General features: G+C 43.0%; 1 pseudogene; it reads right to left on the reverse strand.

Moving 5' to 3' along the window:
* Positions 1-13,258: 13,258 nt before the first annotated feature.
* On the reverse strand, positions 13,259-15,165 carry LOC100352338 (synembryn-A-like; annotated as a pseudogene).
* Between the last annotated feature and the right edge of the window lie 8,432 nt (positions 15,166-23,597).

Here is a 23,597-nt window from a genome sequence, read left to right on the forward strand (position 1 = left end):
GATTACTGATGCCATAAACAGGAGTGTCAATTTGTAAAGTCAACAAGAGGAGTCACTGTGCACTTACTCCTCATGTAGGATCTCTGTCCTTAATGTGCTGTACATTGAGATTTAATGTTATAACGAGTACTCAAACAGTATATTTCACTTTGTGTTTCTATGGGGGTGCAAACTGTTGAAATCTTTACTTAATGTATACTAAACTGATCCTCTTTAAAAAAATAAAAGAAATTATCAACTCCCCCCCCCCCCAAAAAAAAAAGAGTTAGAGCTGGGAATTGAACCTAGGTTCTTTCATGTGAAGTGCAGACATCTTACCTACTAGACTAAACACTGATCCCTCATCGTCTTATTGAATGGAGTTGTATAGAATTGCCTGAGATCTGCTCTCCAGAATAATAACCACAATAGTGAAAATCATTTTAAAATCCAACCATTTTGTCTTTGGAAATTGTTCTAAGTGCGTACATCAAAGAAGCAGCATTTATTTTAGGAAACTCAATATATTGTGGTAAGATTGCAATATTGTGACATTGAGCCATGAGTTGCTCCTTGACACCACCCCCATCCCCTGGGCTCAGTTCAGATGGATAGCATTTCAGGTGGGAGTGACTAAAAGGGTGTTTTATTCCCCCAGATGTTAATCAAAGACTAATTTATCTCCTGGGGATAATGAGGCAGCTAAAATTTCTCATCCCTTCCAGCCCTTCTCCAGATTCAGAGGGTAAATTCTAAGTAAATGAGGCTCAGAGATAAAGCGTTTCTTCCTCTACCTAAATAAACTTAGAAAAATGGGTCCCAGTTTGCTCTTACCTTTGCTTTCTTCCAGGGTAGAGGTTGCACTCTAGGGCATGTAAGCTGAGAAGATGAGAAGCTATCACCCCACTTAGGACCTAATGCAGAACTTTTATTCTTAGAGCAATAGGCTGGATCTATACCAGCTCCGGAGCAGTGTCTCAGAGGTTTTGCCTGGGGCCTGGGGTGGAGAGCTGGGAGATAGAGACAGTTCACAGCACCAGGGCTCCCAAGTTCTCCCTAAAGTAATTTACTTTATTTAGAACCAAGTGTTTGGATATTCAATTCAAAGAGACACATGAAAACAAAGCAGATTTTCATGATATGCAATTGAGGAGTATACCAAAAACTGCCTCTGAAATTTAACTGGATTAGACTGTGAAGGAATTTATGCTCCAGGATGTTATGGAAAACAATAGAGCAATTAGTGGAACATAACATCTGGATCAGATATAGATAGAGACAGATAGGTTAACTGAGAAACTACAGAGAGAAAACAGATCTCTGTTAAAACAACTGTCATTTTAGGGTAACTTTGTATATCCTTGGGGAACAATACAGAAGCTTCACTGCTCAGGTAAAGTGGATTTCAGTAAAATAATCTGGCTAAATAACTAAATACATAGTATCAAGAAGAGGAAATCAGTATTCAGAGTTACTATAATTTATTACCTAAAGTATGCAGCTTTCAAACAAAAATTACAAGACATGCAAAGAAAGGGGAAAGTGTAACTAATATACAGGAAAACGCAGGAGACTAAACGCAGGAGACATTACCCGTGGGAAAGTGCAGATGCACGTTAGGGTCAGATATAACAAAACTCAAAGTAGCCATTATAGATATATTGAAAAAATAAAGGAAACCACATATAACGCTGTAAAGGGAGATGAGATGACACTGCTGTTAAGTGGAGAATATAATAATGAACTAACAACCATAAAGGAAATCAGATAGAAATTTTGGAGTTGAAAAATATAGTAACTAAAATAAAAAAATTCCGTAGGCCAAATAGTAGATTTAAGCTATTAGAGGAAAGAATGAATGAACTCAGATGAATGAATGAAGATAGATCAGTAAAGATTATGCTATTAGAAAAACAGAAAAAGCAATTAATAAAAATGAACAGTTCAGAGGAATGTGAGTTTAGTATGCCAACATATATGCATGATGAGAGTACCAGGAGAGGAGATAAAAACAGAATCAGAATAAATATTCAAAATAATAATGTCAGAAACTTTCCGAATTTGATGAAAATCATTAATAACTTATATACACAGCCAAGAAACCAAAGAAACACCCAAGTAGTACAAATTCAAAGAGATACACACCAAAATATATTGTAGTCATAATGTTGAAATAAAGACAAAAATAATGTTTTGAAAGCAGCAAGTGAAATATGATTCATCATATAAAAAGGAACCTCAATAAGATAAGCAGCCAATTTTTCATCAGAAACAACAGAGGTGAGGCAGAAGTAGATAACATATTCAAAAGTACTGAAAGAAAGAAAAATACTGTCAACTAAGCATCTTATGTGCAAAGTATTTTTCAAATATAAAAGTGAAGTAAAAACATTTCAAGACAAATGAAAACAGAAGCTCTGTCTAGCAGACTCACTTTGCAAGATGTTCTTCAGGCTGAAAGCAAGCTATAATAACATTTAATTCATTAAAGCAAGCTATTCAATTCATCCAGAAAAAAGCAAAAATTCTGGTAAATTTAAGTATATAATTATTAAAGTTCATATAGATGCATATTGTTCTTTCTTTCAATTGAAAGCACTTCAAAGGCAATTACATGTTAGTGTATATATATAATTATATAGTGCATATAACATATACAAATGCAATAGATAACAATAACACAAAGGAGGTAAGTAGAAATAAAGCTTATTAGAGTAAGGAAGTGAATTGATAAAACAGAATGAAAAATGATAAATAGCATTAATATAACTGTAAATTTATAATCATTCTCCTGTTTCTTTTTGTAATTTTATTAGTTAAAAATTTAAAATTTAAAGACATCATTTGAAAGAGAGAGAGAGAGAGAGAGAGAGAGAGAGAGAGGAGAGATCTTTCACCCGCTGATTCACTCATCAAATGCCCACAACTGGAGTTGGGCAAGACTGAAGCCAGGAGCCCAGACTTCAATCCAAGTTTCCCATGTGAGTCACAGCGCCAAAGTACTTGAGCCATCAACTGCTGCCTCCCCAGTGTGCACGGTAGCACTAAGCTGGAATTTAAAGTGGAGCTAGGACTAAAACCCAGACATTCAGATATGGGATGCAAGTGTTTCAAGTGGCATCCTAACCACTGTGCCAAATACCCAACCCTTAAAGTTTTAATATGTAATACTTATACATCTTAATGGGTTATAGCACAATATCTCAATACACTTACACAGAATAAAGTAATAAAGCCAGGCAACTAGCCTTTCATTTTTCTTACTTTGTGATTGGAGCCCAATAACTTCTCCCTTCCAGTTCTTTATACAGCTTGTAAAAATTACTGTGAACTGGGGCCAGCGCCGTGGAGCAGCAGGTTAATCCTACACCTGTGGTGCGGCATCCCATATGGGCACCAGTTCTAGTCCCGGCTGCCCCTCTTCCAGTCCAGCTCTCTGCTATTGCCTAGGAAAGCGTTAAAAGATGGTCCAAGTGTGTGGACCGCTGCACCTGCATGGGAGACCTGGAAGAAGCACTGGTTCCTGGCTTCAGATCAGCGCAGCTCTGACCATTAGGGCCATCTGGGGAGTGATCCAACAGAAGGAAGACCTTTCTCTTTGTCTGTCTCTCTCACTGTCTCTAACTCTACCTTTCAAATAAATAAATAAGATCTTTAAAAAAATAAAAAATTTACTGTGAACTACAGTCACTGCTGTACTATAGAACCTTTTACTTCTATCTGATTGTGTTTTGGTTCCCATTATCCAATCTCCCACTATTCTTCCTCAACTCTTCCCTACCTTTAGTAATCACTATTCTAAGTTAAGCTCTACTATGCTTTTTAACTTCTACATATGCCAGAACATGCAATATTTGTCGTCTTTTGCTGATTTATTTCATTTGACATAATGACCTTCAGGGGCCAGCAATGTAGTGCAGTGGTTCAAGCTACTGCTTGAAATGCCAGTGACCCATATCTGTGTGCTGCGTCTGATCAAGCTTCCTGTTGATATTCCTGGGCAGGCAGTGAATGATGGCCCAAGTGCATGGGCCCCTGCGACCCTCATGGGAGACCGGGATAGGATTTCTGTCTCCTGGCTTCAGCCTGGTGTAGCTTTGGTGGTTGTGGTCATTTGTGGAGTAAACCAGCAGATGGAAGATTCTCTCTTTCTCTCTGTCTTTCTCACTCCCCATCTCTGTCACTCTGCTTTTCAAATCAATCTTTAGAAAACATAATGGGCCGGCGCCACGGCTCACTAGGCTAATCCTCCGCCTAGCGGCGCCGGCACACCAGGTTCTAGTCCCAGTCGGGGCACCGGATTCTGTCCCAGTTGCCCCTCTTCCAGTCCAGCTCTCTGCTGTGGCCAGGGAGTGCAGTGGAGGATGGCCCAGGTGCTTGGGCCCTGCACCCCATGGGAGACCAGGAAAAGCACCTGGCTCCTGGCTCCTGCCATCGGATCAGCGCGGTGCGCTGGCCGCAGCATGCCAGCCACGGCGGCCATTGGAGGGTGAACCAACGGCAAAGGAAGACCTTTCTGTCTCTCTCTCTCTCACTGTCCACTCTGCCTGTCAAAAACAAAAACAAAAACAAAAACAAAAAAACAAAAACAAAAACAAAAACAAAAAAAAAACATAATGACCTCAAATTCTACCCAGTTTGCTGCAAATATGATTTCATTCTCTTTTGATATGATTATTATTTTTTAAAGGTTTATTATTTGAAAGGCAGAGCTACAGAGAGGCAGAGGCAGAGAGAGAGAGAGAGGTCCTCAGTCTGCTGGTTCACTCCCCAGATGGTTGCAATGGCCGGAGCTGCACCAATATGAATCCAGGAGCCAGGAGTTTCTTCCAGGTCCCCCACGTGGGTGCAGGGGCCCAAGGACTTGGGCCATCTTCCACTGCTTTCGCAGGCCATAGCAGAGAACTAGATCAGAAGTGGAGCTGCCGAGATTTCAACCGGCGCTCATATGGGATGTGGGCGCTGTAGGCAGTGGCTCCACCCGCTACGCTGCAATGCCTGCCCCATTTCATTCCATTTTATGGTTGAGTAATATACTATCATGTATGTATTCCACACATTTTTTTGTCCATTCATCCAACAGTGGACATAAGTTATTTCAACATTTTAGGTATTGCAAATAACACTGCAATAAACATAGGAGTGCAGATATCTCTTTCATATACTGATTTCAAGAAGTAAAATAGTTGGATCATATGATATATTTATTTTCAGTTTTTGAAGAATCTTGATGCTGTTTTTTATAATAGCAGTAATAATAGTAGTAGTAATAGTAGTAAGGTACATTCCCATCAACCATGTATAAAGGTTTCCTGTGGGGAGCAACTCGGACTAGACTGTTACTGGAATTAAGACTTATTCTATGCATCTGCTCTCCCACAATATGGCGCTGAAAAGGGAGTAACAACTTCTATGCAGCTGCCTCTCGCCAACTTGAGTGATGACCTGCAGGAGCTGATCTTGCTCCTGATTGGAGGAGAGCAGCGTACTCGGCGTGTGGGTAGCAGAGTTGGGATTGGTGGAAGAGGACTATAAAGGAGGAGAGAGACAACATGCACCAGGAACATCTGTCTGAAGGAACACCTGTGCAGCCCCCGAGAGAGCCAGCCGGCGGTGTGCCGCTCCCCCGTGGAAGTGGGGAAAGTGGCTAGGGGGAACCGCCCTTCCACGGAGGTGGAAGGGTCGGTAGCCAACCCAGGAAGAACCAGCCGCAAACCCGGGGAGGGCAGACAGACAAAAGAACAACGCAGGGTCCTGTGTCGTTCCTCCGTGAAGAGGGGGAGCGACATAATGGTGCCGTGACTCAGATAGGAAACTTAGGAGGGAAGAAGCGGGAAGAAGTGGGAAAATACTGGAGAGAGAGACTAGCAAAGAGCCTAGGGAAAAGCCGGACGGAAAAGGTGCCGGAAGAAGCTATCGAAAGCCTAGGCATAGACTCGGATACGGACTGTGGGAAAGAAGTTAGGATTGGACGTTAGGATTGAAAGCGAAAGTGAAAGTAAGAAGAAACTTAGACTCAGATGCGGACTATGGCGGGGAAGCTAGGAGATTGAAAGCAAAAGTGAAACCTAGAAGAAACTTAGACTCGGATACGGACTGTGGGGAGAAGCCAGGAGAAATGAGAGGGGAATATTGTTGGAAGAAAAGTTAGGAAACATACCGGGTAGAGAAAAATATGTTAGGGAGGATGAAGCCGCGGGGGCAGGCTGAGGTGGAGACGTAAGCTATGTTGGGATTCGTCAAGTCAGCCCGGGGAGCAAAAGGCGAAAAGCTAAAACCAGAGGCGGAAATGTAAGCCAGGTTGGAATCCGTCAGATTAGCCCGGGGAGCAAAAGACGGGAAGCCAAACCGGGAGCGGAGACGTAAGCTATAGGTTGCATTTCCTCAGGTTAGCCCGGGGAACTTAGACTGAAAACCGAGAAGCGGAAACCTAAGCTAGGCTGTGTGATTCGCGGAAGCCGCCACGTGCAGAGAGAGCGTGCGGGGCACAAACGGGGAGAGCGCATGGAGGGCACGAGTAGGAAACGCGGGACTAGCGCGAAGGCTGTGGTGCGGGCTCGAAGGGCGCGGAGACTGCGGAGCGCGCGAAGCCGGGAAGCCGCCGCGGGGCGAGGCGCTGAGAAGCAGCCTCGGGGCGGGCGCCGGGAAGCCACGGGGATAAGAGAAACAGAAGTTTAGAAGTAAAATGAGAGAAATAGGAATGCTGGCAGATAGAAGTAAAATGGGAGAGATAGGAATGCCCGGAGGTAGAGAAATAGAGAAAAATAAGGCCTCCCCACAACATGGCAATGAGAGGGCTTGGATTCGGTCTGCCTGATTAGTAAGACGATAAGCACCTGTGGGCGGCTGCAGGTCACCGAAGACAGGCACGTTATCAACACCAATAAGTCTCCCCACAATACGGCAATGAGAGGGCTTGGATTCGGTTTGCCTGATAGGGCTTGTAAGCACCTGCAGGCAGTTCTAGCAGAGCAGAGCATGTGCTGCAGGGCACCGAACACAGGCACGCATCAGCGCCTAAAAACCTCCTCACAACATGGCGAAGAGAGGACCTGGATTTGGTTTGCCTGATTGGTAGGGCTTGTAAGCACCTGTGGGCAACTCCAGCAAGCAGAGCAGAGTGTGTGCCGCGGGGCACCGAAGACAGGCGCGTATCAACGCCAAAAAATAAAAAGAAAGGGGGAATTGTGGGGAGCAACTCGGACCAGACTGTTACTGGAATTAAGACTTATTCTATGCATCTGCTCTCCCACAATATGGCGCTGAGAAGGGAGTAACAACTTCTATGCAGCTGCCTCTCGCCAACTTGAGTGATGACCTGCAGGAGCTGATCTTGCTCCTGATTGGAGGAGAGCAGCGTACTCGGCGTGTGGGTAGCAGAGTTGGGATTGGTGGAAGAGGACTATAAAGGAGGAGAGAGACAACATGCACGAGGAACATCTATCTGAAGGAACACCTGTGCAGCCCCCGAGAGAGCCGGCAGGCGGTGTGCCGCTCCCCCGCGGAAGTGGGGAAAGTGGCAGGGGGAACCGCCCTTCCACAGAGGTGGAAGGGTCGGTAGCCAACCCAGGAAGAACCAGCAGCAAACCCGGGGAGGGCCGAGCAAACAAAAGAACAACGCAAGGGTCCTGTGTCGTTCCTCCACGAAGAGGGGGAGCGACAGTTTCCTTTTTTCCATATTCTTGTTAATATTTGTTATTCTTTTAATTATCATAATAGTCAAGTAAAATTTACTTTTATTTTATTTGAAAGGAGAAGAGAGACAAAGAGACATACAGAAAGATATTGAAATAGATCCTCTATCTGCAGGTTCATTAGACAAAAATCCACAGCAGCCAGGGCTGGACTAGGCTGAAGCGAGGAGCCCAGAAACGCCACTTGCCTCCCACATGGGTAGCAAGGACCAAACTACTTGAGTCATCACCCAGGGTACACATAACCAGGTAGCCAGATTGGTAGTAGAGAAATCAGGACTCAAGCAGGCACTCAAACAGGGAATGTAGGCATCTCAACTTAGGATTTTAACTATTTTGCCATAAGTTTGGCCCCATAAGAGCTGCTTTGACTTAAGTGAGATGATGTATTATTGTGATCATTGTGGTTTGGATGTACATTTCCTTGATGGCTAGTGATATTGGGAAATTTCTGTTTGTTTCTTTTTTAAAGATTTATTTATTTGAAAGGCAGAGTTACACACACACACACATACACACACAGATACACACAGACACACACACACACAGAGTCTCCCATACCATATGCTGGTTTACTTCCTAAATGGTTGCAAGACCAAGCCTGGGCCACGTCAAAGCCAGAAGCTTGGAATTCAATCTGGGTCCCTTACATGGGTGGGAGGGGTTTAAATACTTGGGCCTTTTCTGCTACTTTCACAGGGTCACTAGCAGGGAGCTGGATTGGAAGTGGAGCGGTTGGGACTTGAATCACTGCTCATATGGGATGCAGATATCACAGGTGGTGGCTTAATGCACTGTATCACAATGCTGGCACCATCATGTATTTCTTAATCATTTACGTTTCTTTTTTTGAGAAATATCTTTTCAGATACTTCACCTATTTTTTAACTGGATCGTTTGCTTTTTTGTTATTATTTTGAGTTCCTTATATTTTCTGTTTAATAATCCTTTGTCAAATGAATAATTTGCAAATATTTTCTTCCATTCTGCTGTTTATCTCTTAACTCTGTTGATCATACCCTTTGGTTACAATAGCTCTGTATCATCTCATAAAATCAGATATCATGATGCCTCCAGCTTTATTCTTTTTGTTCAAGATTTCCTTCTCTATTTGGGAGAGTTTGTGCCTCCATGTAAATTTGAAGATTGTTTTGTCCAGTGCAGTGACATTGATAACTTGAGGGAATTTCCCTGAAATCTGTAAATCACTTTGGATAATATGTTCGTTTTAATAATATTATTTCTTCCAATCCATGAGCATGCGGTATCTTTCCTTTTGTGTGTATGTGTTTTCCACAACTTACTTAATTAGTGTTTTGTAATTTTTATTGTAGAAGTCTTTTAAATACTTGCTTAAATTTATTCCAAGGTATTTAATTTTTAGTAGCTTTTTGGAATGGCATTTATTTGAAAGGCAGAGTTACAGAGAGGTAGAGTTAAGGAGAGAGAATCTTCTAACCACTCGTTCATGCCCCAATTGGCTGCAATGGCTGAATGGCTGGAGTTGGGTCAATACAAAACCAGGAACCAGGAACTTCTTCTGGGTCTCCCACATGGGTACAGGGGCCCAAGCACGTAAGCCATCTTCTACTGCTTTCCCAGGCCATAGCAGAGAGCTGGATCGGAATTGGAGCAACTGGGACTGGAACCAGCCCCCATATGAGATGCCAGTGCTGCAGGCTGGAGCTTTAACCTGCTGAACCACAGTGCTGGCCCCTTGAATGTGTTTTTGACATTAATTAAAAAAAAACCTACTTCATTAGTTCTCAAAGTTTGTTGCACATTAGAATCACCTGCAGATTTTTTTTACATTTTTTTAACTTTTATTTAATGAATATAAATTTCCAAAGTACAGCTTATGGATTACAATGGCTTCCCCCCAATATCGTCTCTCCCACCCGCATCCCTCCCCTTTCCCACTCCCTCTCCCCTTCCATTCACATGAGGATTCATTTTTCGATTCTCTTTATATACAGAAGATAAGTTTAGCATACATCAAGTAAAGATTTCAACAGTTTGCTCCCACACAGAAACATAAAGTGAAAAATAATAGATGATTTTTTAAATGATGATGAAATCAGATCAGACCTATTGTCATGTTTAATCCCAGTGAGAGTCAAGTTGGGAATTGATAATTTCTTCTTCTTTTTTTTTTTTACAGAAGATCAGTTTATTAGTGAATCCATTATTGGTATATAAAAATGCTACCAATTTCTGTGTGTCAATTCAGTATTTTACAACTTTTATCCATTTTAATAGTCTCTTGGTGCTTTTGATTTCTATCTATTTAGAATCATGTTAACTTCAAACAAGGATTATTTGATGCCCTTTTTTCCTATTTGTATGCCTTTTATTTTTTTCTTTTGCCTAATGGCTCTAAAGGTTCCAGTACCATATTGAGTATGAGCAGTGGGAGTGAACATTCTTGTTGGATTCTCCATCTTAGAAAAATGCTTTCAGTCTTTCACTATTCAATATATGGCTGTGTGTTTGCCATATGTAACTTCTATTATTTTGAAGTATGTTCCCTTTATACATAATTTGTTCAAGGTTTTTTTTTAATCATAAATGAATACTGAATTTTATTGAATGAATTTTCTCCATCTTTTGGAATTTTTGTATGATTTTTATTCTTATTTCTGAGAATGTGATGTACCATATTTATTGATTTGCATATGTTGAACCATCCTGGCATGCTTGGGATAAATTTTACCTATTCATGATGAATTACCTTCCTGATATGCTGGTTCACTCTATAAATACCAGCAATAGCTAGGGTTGGCAGCAATCAGAGCCAGGAGACAGAAACACAATGCAGGTATTCATGTCAGCAGCAGGAACCCAATTACTTGAGCCATCATGGCTGTTTCCCAGGGTCTGCAACACTAGTAAGCTAGAGTCAGGAGCTAGAGCAGGGAATTAAAGTGAGATACTCAGATGTGGGATGTGAGCTTCCTAACTGATGTTTTAACTGGCTGTCTAAACACAGGCATCTTATATACATATATATATATGTGTATATATATATAACAGTAGGTATATATATATAAGTAGGTACTTACATATATATAAGTATACATATACTTACATATATATACTTACATATACATATGTAAGTACCTACATATATATATATAAGTACCTACTGTATGTACTATACATATATATATGTAGGTACTTACATATATATGTATATGTATAGTATATGTACTATACATATAGTAGGTACTTATTGCTATAAATTTTCCTCTTAGAACTGTTTTTTCTGTGTCTAGTTTTAGTATGGTGTGTTTCTCTGTTCATTAGTTTCAAAGAATCTTAAAATTTCCCTTTTGATTTCTTCAACGATCCATTTTTTTTGTTCAGGAGAATGTTATTCGGTCTTCATGAATTTGTATAATGTCTAGATTTTCTTTTGTTATTGTCTTCTAGCTTTATTTCATTGTGGTCAGAAAAGATACATGATGACTTTGAGTTTTAAAAATTTGCTCAGAGTTATTTTATGATTCATCATAAAGAATGTTCCATGTGCTAATGAAAAGAATGTGTATTCTGCAGCTGCTGAATGGAATATTCTGTAAATGACTGTTTAGTATTTTCTGAGATTTATGTTTCTTGATTTTTTTTGTCTAGATGATCTGTCCAATGATGAAAGTGAGGTCTAGAGATTAGAGATCCCCCAGTATTATTGCATTGGAGATTATCACTCCCTTAATTCCTACTAATGTTGGCTTTATAAAATTGGGTGCAATAACATTGAGTACAGTCATTTACAATCACTTTTTTGAATTGATCTTTTGATCATTGTATAATGACTTTCTTTATAGCTTTTGTCTTAAGGTCTATTTTTGTAGTTATTCCTGCCTACATTTGCTTTCTATTTGCATGGAATATCCTTTTCAACCTGTTCACTTTCAGCTCTGTGTGGCTTTCTTGTAAGTTGAATGTCATATCACTGGGTATCACTGGGTCTTTTTAAAAAATCATTCATTCAGCCAGTTTGTATCTTTTAATTAGGGAATTAAATTCACTTTTTAAACTTCTATTTAATAAATACAATTTCTTTTCTATTAGGACTTACAGTGACACACAGAAGATGTCACTTAGAAGAGAACACAGGATTGGGATTAGAAGTGGATTGGCAGGGCTGGCGCTATGGTGCAGCAGGTTAACGCCCTGGCCTGCAGTGCCAGCATCCCATATGGGTTCCAATTCGAGACCTGGTTGTTCCACTTCCGATCCAGCTCTCTGCTATGGCCTGGGAGAGCAGTAGAAGATGGCCCAAGTCCTTGGGCCCCTGCACCCACGTGGGAGACCTGGAAGAAGCTCCTGGCTTCGGATCAGTGCAGCCCCGGCCATTGCGGTCAATCAGGGAGTGAACCATCTGATGGAAGACCTCTCTCTCACCCCCTCTCTCTCTGCCTCTCCCCTCTCTGTGTAACTCTGACTTTCAAATAAATAAATATTTTTTTTTAATAAAAAGAAGTGAATTGCCCACTAACTAGTTTGGTGATCTATGGGAAAACACTTAGGCTTTCCGGACTTTCTCTTTTACCTTATGTAAAACAAGCAGAATATTATTTCTTGATCCCAAATTAAGCACAGTGCAAATGGATGAAAGAGCGGTAGAATTAACTTGATAACAAGCCTTATATTTTTCAGTATTGGAAACAGATACAAGCACGAGGAGGTCAAACTAGAAACCTTCTCAGGCACTGTATGGAAATGTTATCTTTGTGAGTAACGCGAAGGCGAAAAAAACTCTAGTTTCTGGCTAGGTACCAGGGATTGGCTTCATTGCTTGACAACTGTGCTAAAGTAGCAGCCTCAAGATCCCAGGGGCTCTTTACAATCACTTTACGATTCTGTGTGCAGTCTAGACCCTGTGTCTGTGTCCATTCAGTTCCAAGACTTTGTCACTTTCTACCTTGTCACTCTTAATTCCTTTTTATTTTCTTGCCCCAAACTGCCTTTTTTGTAGGATGTTTCTGTGATTTTCAGAAACCTTGAGATCTCAATTTATGGCTTTACAAGGGGCATTTTGCTCCATGTCTTTACCTGCTATGCACAACGCCCTGCTATGCATGACGCCAGCCCCAAACCTTCATATCTTTACCGTCTCAGCTGGTGGGGAGGGTTGGGACTCAGCTGTCACAAGGGCCAAAGAGAGCAGAAAAGGTCACCAGCCCTGAGCTTAGCGGGGGATAGAAACAGAGGGCCTTGGAAGAAGAATGTATTCATGACGTAGTTGTGCATAAAATTCTAGCAGGTTCCTTTCCCTGGGGAAGTACAGCATGTGCCCCACCCAGCACTCTGGACAGCCCTTGATACCCACCCACATTCAGCCCCTGCCCTACCTTCACATGCACGTCCATTGTCCAGGCAGGCCCTACCCTCCAGTGGTGGTCCCTGCATACACCCTCTTGGCACATGTGAGAGAATTAACTTCATTCATACATCAAGGGTCCAGAGTCACAGCAGGACAAGACCACCAGGTCCTGGGGACAGGAAACTGGACCGTGGCAAACCACAAGCAGAACCTTAGGAGAGAAGAGAGGTGGTCTCCACACTGGAGAGAGGCCCTGGGCTCAGGAGTCGGTGGGACCAGGCTTCCCAGGCTGCGGCCCCCAGGATGTCTCCAGAAGCAGCACCAGGTCTGAAGGGGGCAGAGGAGCTGCCATCCTCAGTCAGGGTCCGAGTTGAGATGGGAGGAGAGCTTCCCAGCCAAGGTCTCATATATGGTCTCCTGCAGGGAATGTGAGGCGACCCTGGGGACTTATTCCCTTGGGCTGGATGACTTTCTGCCTGCAGAGCTTGTCAAACATGTTCACCAGCTTCATGGCCTCATTCTCCTTCTGCTCATCTGTGGTTGGAGTTGGGTGGCTTTTCCTCCACCCTCCTAGTCACTTGGTTTATGATGGCCTTGGCTTCCTTGTACTCATCTGGGTCCGTTTTCCCAGTACAGGCCCTCAGGTCGGTGTTCTGCTATGAGGCCCTGGCAGGCAGGAGACCAGCAGCATCCCTGTATCCCGTGTACTTGATGATTTGGGGCAGTCTTAGAGCACAGAGCAAACGAGAACTTAGCAGCCACCCTCTTCACATCCTTGTCCAGGTGTGTCTTGAGGTGCGCAAACTTGTTCCGTAGCAGCTCCCCCACCTCGATCCGGGTCCTTACGTCCCAAAGCGGGGGCAGCACCTGGGCTTTAAGGAACATTTGACAGGGTGGTGCATGCTGGAACACTCAAATCAGCAAGCTCAACACGCTCAGCCCTGCCCTCCTTCAGCCTGTGTGGTGGAATGAGAAGGCCATGCCAAGATGGCCGCTGGCAACGGAGCCTGCCTGGCAACAGGCTGTGATTGGATGGCTTCAGAAACTGCCTGGCAACAGGCTATGATTGGTTAGGGCATAAACCGCCCCTTGACCAGATTGGCTGCCTTGGCTATTTAAGCGGCTGTACCAACTGAAATAAAGGAGTCTGTGGGCTGCTCCCCTCTGGCCGGCTTTCACTGGGCTGCTGGGGTCTGTGCGGTGACTCTGTGCCTCTTGCCCCTGCCACGCTCCTCCTCTCAGAACAAATCCACAGCAACAAGCCTGTGTGTCTGGCTGAGGCTCCAGGGCGAGCAGGACATCCAGACACCTGAGGGGCAGGTTCCCCAGCAGGTTCACTGTGTTGCCACGGAATTCCTCTGTGCGTTCTCCGGTTGCATGCAGTAACCACCAAACAGTGCCATAGAAAGGTCCCCAGGTTCCCGGAAATGGCAGCGTCTTCCTTGTCCACTTCCTGCTTGATGGAGTGGAAGGTGATGTTGAAGAGCACTTTGAGGATCTCCGTGGGCTGTCCGGTCTCCTGGGGAGGAAAGCAGGCAGGCGGGCTCTCTTCCGGGATCACTCTAGCCTCAGCTGCAGCGCAGCGCTGTCAGCAGGAAGAGCAGCTGCCAAGTCAAAGAACTGGACGTCGTGCGGGTGGCGCGTCTTCCGGCACAGCCCCACGCGCTCCGTGAGCCTCGCTTGTAGGCAGGCCTCCGCTGCCAGCACCTGCGACGCGGGGCTGATCAGCACGAGGAGGTAGCACACACATTTGCGGGCCTTGAGGACAACGTCCATACTGCGCACTCCGGGATGCGCCCCTCTGAGGGGACGACCGCGGCTTCACGGGCCAGGGCCGGCGGGCTTCAGGCAGCTGCGGCCCCGGGACAAGATGAGGACACTGCAGCCAGGTGACGCGGTGGGTGGTGGGCAAGCCCCGCTCCAGGACTAAGACCAGCAGCTCCGCGAATCTCTGTGAGGGCGGTGAGAAGGGCAGTTCCACCTGGCGCGCTCCCGACGCCGCCCAGCCGTAGCCCGCACTGCCTCAGCTCCGCACTTAACCTTCCGGTCCTCCCGCTGGACGTCGTCTGAGGCGAAGCTCTCTGAGTGCTCGCGGTTGTCCACCGTACACCTGCAGACCTCCACTTCCTCGTCCTCCTTGCCCGCCTCCACGGCGTCTGCCATCACTGGGGCTCCATACCCAGAAGACGTGAGGTAAACCTTTCCCCGCGGTCCGGGCCTTGTCCACCAGCCCCGCCCTGGCCCCGGAAGCCCGGCACCCAGAGCGCGGGATGCTGGGGCCCGGCGTGCCCATTAATTCTTTTTAACTTGCTTTTTCTGTCCGCACACAAAAGTAGATTGTGTAAAAACAATGTTAGTAATTAATAAAGCCAGTATAAAGAACAATGTGGCGATTTCTCGAGAAACTAAAAGCAGGTTTCCTGTAAGAGTCCCCTGTCCTTCTGGGAATTTCTGAAGGAAATAAAGTCAGTGTGTGAAAGGGATACCTGTATTCCCATGTTCAGTGCAGAACTATTCACAGTAGCCAAGATATGGAGTCAAGTGACTATCGGTAGATGCATGGGTAACAAAAATGTGGTATAGATACAAAAAACTTAGCCATAAAGAACAAAACCCTGTTAGGTGGAGCAAAATGGACAAAACTAGAGGACATTATGTTAAGTGAAATAAGTCAGGCACCGAAAAAGATAAATGCTACCTGTTCTCTCTCATATATGAAAATTAAAAAACAATAGGCCATCTGAATAGCGAACTAGAGGCTAGGAAGGTGGGGGAGGGGGAAAGAGGGAGGTTGGTAAAGGGCACCAAGACATAGTCAGAAGTAATGAGTTCTGGAAGGGAGAGGAGGGGAGGAGGCAAGATGGCGGAATAGGAAGGGAGCACACTGATAGTCCGGGGAGAGACAGTTTAATAAAAGTGGAGATACTGCAGGTTCAAGGAAGAGTAGGGGAGGAAACAGCAGAAGAAACTCTTCCGGAACGCGTGATTCACAGCGGACCTGCGTGGAGAGCGTGGGAGCCCACAGTTCGGAACACCAGCGGCAGACTCAACACACCACCGCTGGAACGCGAGGTGAGCCGAACCTCAATAGCCCGAGACACCGGCAGGCAAGCGGAGAGAGGAGACTAGAGGGAACGACCCCCGGTGGGGGGGGAAGTTCACCAGGCTAACTGGAAGAGAGAGAGAGAGAGAAAAAAAAAGGTGACTGGTACGGACACGGGTTTCTCTCTCTCCGCTCACCTCTCAAGGGTGAGCAAGACAAAGAGCAAGCACCATGTTGGACATACGTCATAAGCAGAGCGACCTCAGGTCTGCACCGGCCCTGAGCCTAGCAGAAAAACCTGACTCTGGGTGGGGCAAATTAACAGGAGATTAGGACCTAGTAAATTTGTGGTGCTACTGAACTGAGACTGTGAAAAAAGAGACGGTGGGGGAGAGAACTCACGGAATTCACGTGAGCACTCTCCAGAGACGCTACAATTCCGTAACTTTGGCAACCCAGTGGGAGACTGAAGGAGAATTTGAGCCCACTCTGAGGGCCAAACAGATTCCCTGTGTGGTCCTTGGGAAAGAGCTTCCAATCTCTGGCTCCTGTGGGTATATCTTTGCCTGCTAACTACCTCCAGCTTCATTCAGCTGTGCAGAATAACTTCCCTTTTGAATCAAAAAAAAAAAAAAAAAAAGAAAGAGAGAGAGAGAGAGATTTACCACACCTAACCTGGGAGTGTCACCTTTGGCACACCAAACAGAGCTCTCAGGCCACACCCATCTCAAGCCCTAAGGCTCCATCAAAAACAGATAGTCCACTTAATCTAGAGTCATAGTATAACAAGAAAAAGCACCACAGTGAAGAAACCAAATATCTCCAATATGCCAAATAACAAATGCAAAAACCGAGGTAATAAAAACAAGGAAGTCACCATGACGCCCTCAAATGAAAAAGACACCCCAATTCAAGATTATGAAGATGATGAGTTAGAAGAAATGCAAGAAGCAGATCTCAAAAAATTGATAAGAACATTAAGAAGTTCTCAAAAACAAATTCTTGAACTACAGAAATCCTTAATGGACAAGATAGAAAATCTCTCTCGTGAAAATGAAATATTAAGGAGGAATCAAAATGAAACGAAACAACTAGTACAACAGGAAACTGTGATAGTGACTGAAGTGAAGAATTCAATAGATCAAGTGAAAAACACAATAGAGAGCCTTACAAACAGAATGGGTGAAGCAGAAGAGAGAATATCGGACTTAGAAGACAGAGAAGAGGAAAGGATACAGTCAGACCAAAGAAAAGCAGAGGAAATTAGAAATCTAAAACATATTGTCGGGAATCTTCAGGATACTATTAAAAAACCCAACATTCGGGTTCTAGGAGTTCCTGAAGGCATGGAGAGGGAGAAAGGATTAGAAGGCCTTTTTAGTGAGATATTAGCAGAAAATTTCCCAGGTTTGGAGAAGGACAGAGAAATCCTAGTACAGGAAGCTCACAGAACCCCTAATAAACATGACCAAAAGAGATCCTCACCATGACACGTTGTAATTAAACTCTCCACAGTGAAACATAAAGAAAAGATCCTAAAATGTGCAAGAGAGAAACGTCAGATTACTCTCAGAGGATCTCCAATCAGACTCACAGCTGACTTCTCATCAGAAACTCTACAAGCTAGGAGGGAATGGCGAGACATAGCCCAGGTACTAAGAGAGAAAAACTGCCAGCCCAGAATATGATATCCTGCAAAGCTATCATTTGTGAATGAAGGTGAAATAAAGACTTTTCATAGCAAACAGAAATGGAAAGAATTTGTTGCCACTCGTCCAGCCCTGCAAAAGATGCTTAAAGATGTGTTACACACAGAAACACAGAAACACGGTCATCAATATGAAAGAAGGTAAAGGAAGGAAACCAAGGAAGGAAAGCTCACAGCAACAGATCACAGGGAATTCAAAGCATATATTAGAACTTATCTTTGGCATTCTTTCTATGAAGCCAGCATCACCTTAATTCCTAAGCCAGAAAAAGATGCAGCACTGAAAGAGAATTACAGACCAATATCCCTGATGAACATAGATGCAAAAATCCTCAATAAAATTCTCGCCAATAGAATGCAACAACACATCAGAAAGATCATCCACCCAGACCAAGTGGGATTTATCCCTGGTATGCAGGGATGGTTTAATGTGCGCAAGACAATCAATGTGATACACCACATTAACAGACTGCAGAAGAAAAACCATATGATTATCTCAATAGATGCCGAGAAAGCATTTGATAAAATACAACACCCGTTCATGATGAAAACTCTAAGCAAACTGGGTTTGGAAGGAACATTCCTCAATACAATCAAAGCAATCTATGAAAAACCCACAGCCAACATCCTATTGAATGGGGAAAAGTTGGAAGCATTTCCACTGAGATCTGGTACCAGACAGGGATGTCCACTCTCACCACTGCTATTCAATATAGTTCTGGAGGTTCTAGCCAGAGCTTTTAGGCAAGAAAAAGAAATTAAAGGGATACAAATTGGGAAGGAAGAACTCAAACTATCCCTCTTTGCAGATGACATGATTCTTTATTTAGGAGACCCAAAGAACTCTACTAAGAGACTATTGGAACTCATAGAAGAGTTTGGCAAAGTAGCAGGGTATAAAATCAATGCACAAAAATCAACAGCCTTTGTATACACAGACAATGCCATGGCTGAGAAAGAACTGCTAAGATCAACTCCATTCACAATAGCTACAAAAACAATCAAATACCTTGGAATAAACTTAACCAAGGACGTTAAAGATCTCTACAATGAAAATTACAAAACCTTAAAGAAAGAAATAGAAGAGGATACCAAGAAATGGAAAAATCTTCCATGCTCATGGATTGCAAGAATCAACATCATCAAAATGTCCATTCTCCCAAAAGCAATTTATAGATTCAATGCAATACCAATCAAGATACCAAAGGCATTCTTCTCAGATCTGGAAAAAATGGTGCTGAAATTTATATGGAGGCACAAGAGACCTCGAATAGCTAAAGCAATCTTGTACAAGAAAAACAAAGCCGGAGGCATCACAATACCAGATTTCAGGACATACTACAGGGCAGTTGTAATCAAAACAGTATGGTACTGGTACAGAAACAGATGGATAGACCAATGGAACAGAATTGAAACACCAGAAATCAACCCAAACATCTACAGCCAACTTAAATTTGATCAAGGATCTAAAACTAATTCCTGGAGCAAGGACAGTCTATTCAATAAATGGTGCTGGGAAAATTGGATTTCCACGTGCAGAATCATGAAGCAAGACCCCTACCTTACACCTTACACAAAAATCCATTCAACATGGATTAAAGACCTAAATCTACGACCTGACACCATCAAGTTACTAGAGAACATTGGAGAAACCCTTCAAGATATTGGCACAGGCAAAGAATTTCTGGAAAAGACCCGGGAGGCACAGGCAGTCAAAGCCAAAATCAACTATTGGGATTGCATCAAATTGAGAAGTTTCTGTACTGCAAAAGAAACAGTCAGGAGAGTGAAGAGACAACCGACAGAATGGGAAAAAATATTTGCAAACTATGCAACAGATAAAGGGTTAATAACCAGAATCTACAAAGAGATCAAGAAACTCCACAACAACAAAACAAACAACCCACTTAAGAGATGGGCCAAGGACCTCAATAGACATTTTTCAAAAGAGGAAATCCAAATGGCCAACAGGCACATGAAAAAATGTTCAAGGTCACTAGCAATCAGGGAAATGCAAATCAAAACCACAATGAGGTTTCACCTCACCCCAGTTAGAATGGCTCACATTCAAAAATCTACCAACAACAGATGCTGGCGAGGATGTGGGGAAAAAGGGACACTAACCCACTGTTGGTAGGAATGCAAACTGGTCAAGCCACTATGGAAGTCAGTCTGGAGATTCCTCAGAAACCTGAAGATAACCCTACCGTTCGACCCAGCCATCCCACTCCTTGGAATTTACCCAAAGGAATTTAAATTGGCAAACAAAAAAGCGGTCTGCACCCTAATGTTTATTGCAGCTCAATTCACAATAGCTAAGACCTGGAACCAACCTAAATGCCCATCAACGGTAGACTGGATAAAGAAATTATGGGATATGTACTCTTTAGAATACTATACCACAGTAAGAAACAACGAAATCCAGTCATTTGCAACAAAATGGAGGAATCTGGAACACATCATGCTGAGTGAAATAAGCCAGTCCCAAAGGGACAAATACCATATGTTCTCCCTGATCGGTGACAACTGACTGAACACCAAAAAGGAAACCTGTTGAAGTGAAATGGACACTATGGGAAACGGTGACTTGATCAGCATAGCCCTGACTGTTAATGAACAACTTAATACATTATCCCTCTTAGTAGTTTTTTTGTCTGTTCTACTTAATATGACTGGTTTAATTCTGTAATTAATACACAGTTATTCTTAAGTGTTGAAAATTAACTGAAATGTGATCCCTGTTAAACATAAGAGTGGGAATAAGAGAAGGAAGAGATGTATAATTTGGGACATGCTCAAGCTGACTTGCCCCAAAAGGTAGAGTTAGGAACATACCAGGGGATTCCAATTCAATCCCATCAAGGTGACATGTACCAATGCCATCTCACTAGTCCAAGTGATCAATTTCAGTTCACAATTGATCATAATGAAAGGACTAAGAGTCAAAGGGATCACATAAACAAGATTAGTGCCTGCTAATTCTAACCGATAGAATAAATAAAGGGGAGAGTGATCCAACATGGGAAGCGAGATACTCAGCAGACTCATAGAATGGCAGATGTCCTAAATAGCACTCTGGCCTCAGAATCAGCCCTAAAGGCATTCGGATCTGGCTGAAAAGCCCATGAGAGTATTTCAGGCATGGAAAGCCAAGACACTCTGGCAAAAGATCTCTGTGAGTGAGATCCCAGTGGAAAGAACAGGTCTTCAAACAAGGAGGTACCTTTCTCTGAAGGGAGGAGAGAACCTCCACTTTGACTATGACCTTGTCTAAACAAGATAAGAGTCGAAGAACTCAGAGGGCTTCCATAGCCTTGGAAACTCATGACTGGAGCATAGGGAGATTACTGATGCCATAGACAGGAGTTTCAATTGGTAAAGTCAACAACAGGAGTCACTGTGCACTTACTCCTCATGTAGGATATCTGTCCTTAATGTGCTGTGCTTTGAGATTTAATGCTATAACGAGTACTCAAACAATATATTTCACTTTGTGTTTCTATGGGGGTGCAAACTGTTGAAATCTTTACTCAATGCATACTAAACTGATCTTCTGTAAAAAAAAAAAAAGAAATTATCAATTCCCAACTTGACTCTCACTGGGATTAAACATGACAATAGGTCTGATCTGATTTCATCATCATTTAAAAAAAATCATCTATGATTTTTCACTTTATGTTTCTGTGTGGGAGCAAACTGTTGAAATCCTTACTTAATGTATACTAAGCTGATCTTCTGTATATTAAGATAATCGAAAATGAATCTTGATGTGAACGGAAGGGGAGAGGGAGTGGGAAAGGGGAGGGTTGTGGGTGGGAGGGAAGGTATGGGGGAGAAGCCATTGTAATCCATAAGTCGTACTTTGGAAATTTATATTTTTTAAATAAAAGTTAAAAAAAAAGAAGTAATGAGTTCTAATGCTTTAAAGTATGGTAGGTTGACTACTGTTTACAATAATTACTATGTGTTTATGAAGAACTGAAGGGAATTTGAAGGCTCCAAACAAAGAAATAATATAAATGAAAATGATAATTACCAAGATTTGATCAATAGGTACTGTGTAAATGCCTTGAAGAGTTTGGTGAACCAATTCCTATGGATATAATTAAGGTATTTTTGATATTTATCACAGATTATGTGAAAGTTCTAGTAATTCTTTTTTTCACTAAAACACTAGAATAATTAACTCTATTAGGAAGATGTAAATATTTTCTAGTTATTCTGCTGCTATTATTTTCATAGAAAAGATATGTGATATTAATGACAAGTGATCTGAAATGAATTTCTTGAATCCGCAAGTGCCTAGAACCTTTTTTTTTAAAAAATTTATTTGACAGGTAGAGTTATAGACAGACAGAGAGACAGACAGAAAGGTCTTCCTTCCATTGGCTCATTCCCCAAATGGCCGCTATGGCTGGCGCTGTGCCGATCCAAAGCCGGGAGCCAGGTGCCTCCTCCTGGTCTCCCATGTGGGTGCAGGGGCCCAAGCACGTGGGCCATCCTCCACTGCCCTCCTGGGCCACAGCAGAGAGCTAGACTGGAAGAGGAGCAGCCGGACTAGAACCCGGAGCCCATATGGGATGCTGGCGCCGCAGGTGGAGGATTAACCAAGTGAGCCACGGTGCTGGCCCCAACCTCAAAACCTTGAGTTATAGTTTCTTAAGACCTTTTAAATTATGGGCTATTGTAATTTTTGAATAGCATTTCATTTAAAAATTTTTGATAACACCTGTTGGCATAATGAGCCCTTTAGTATTTCAGCTGTGAGCAAAGGAAGCCATGAGTGGTTTCAGATACAATGCATAATACAATCCAATATGTAGCTCAGCTGAAAGTGATACTGTACCCATCTTAAATACAATGTTGGGTATTGATGTTTCATTGATGTTATTGTTCTGATAGGATACTAAAGCTTTATCAATTTGAAGAAAATTACTGAAGATAGAGTTTAGGTATCTCTAAAACAGATAAAAAGTACATTTAATACAAAAATTTAGACTCATTCTGTAGCTCATAGGACAAACCAATCAGGCAGTATCTTTAGGATGTTACTACATGCTCAAATTACTACACTATGATATCATTAAGAAATTTTGGTTTCCTAGAGAAACGGTATGGTTAGAAGATGTAAACACTTGTGAAAAGATTTGAAGAAATATGAGAAGAGGAGACAGGTGGGCACAGGGGTGGATTGGGAGTGTGAAACATGAGCCAGGTGATTGAGAAAGGGTCTTGCTGTTAAACTGAGAAGTGCTTGAATTGAGGTTGAGTTTAGAATGGGGAGAGGATTAGGGATACTTTGCCTGGAGCATGAGGTGGTAAGAGGGGCTTGTTTATTTAATCTTGGCTCTTTTCCTGGCACAGCAGGAAATTCTGGAATTTTTCTCTTACAGTCACTGGCTAGGAAACAAAGAGAGCCATGAGCCAGAGTGAAGAGATTCGGATTGAGGACACTAGGTTACTTAGGGATTTTTTTTTTTTTTTTTTATCTTTGGGATGATGACTACTTTCAAAGGGGAGGCAAAATTTACTTTTAAAAGTTCTATCAGGTGGGGCTGGCTCTGTGGCGCAGTGGGTTAAAGCCTCAGCCTGCAGTGCTGGCATCCCATATGGGAGCTGGTTCGAGTCTGGCTGCTTTTCTTCTGATCCAGCTCTCTGCTGTGGCCTGGGAAAGCAATGGAAAATGGCCCAAGGTCTCGAGACACTGCACCTGTGTGGGAGACCTGGAAGAAGCTCCTGGCTCTTGGCTTTGGATCAGCTCAGCTCTGGCCGTTGTGGTCATTTGGGGAGTGAACCAGTGGAATGGAAGACCTCTCTCTCTCTCTCTGACTCTACTTCTCTCTG

Source organism: Oryctolagus cuniculus, chromosome 5 (assembly GCF_964237555.1).
Source record: "Oryctolagus cuniculus chromosome 5, mOryCun1.1, whole genome shotgun sequence".
NCBI lineage: Eukaryota > Metazoa > Chordata > Mammalia > Lagomorpha > Leporidae > Oryctolagus > Oryctolagus cuniculus.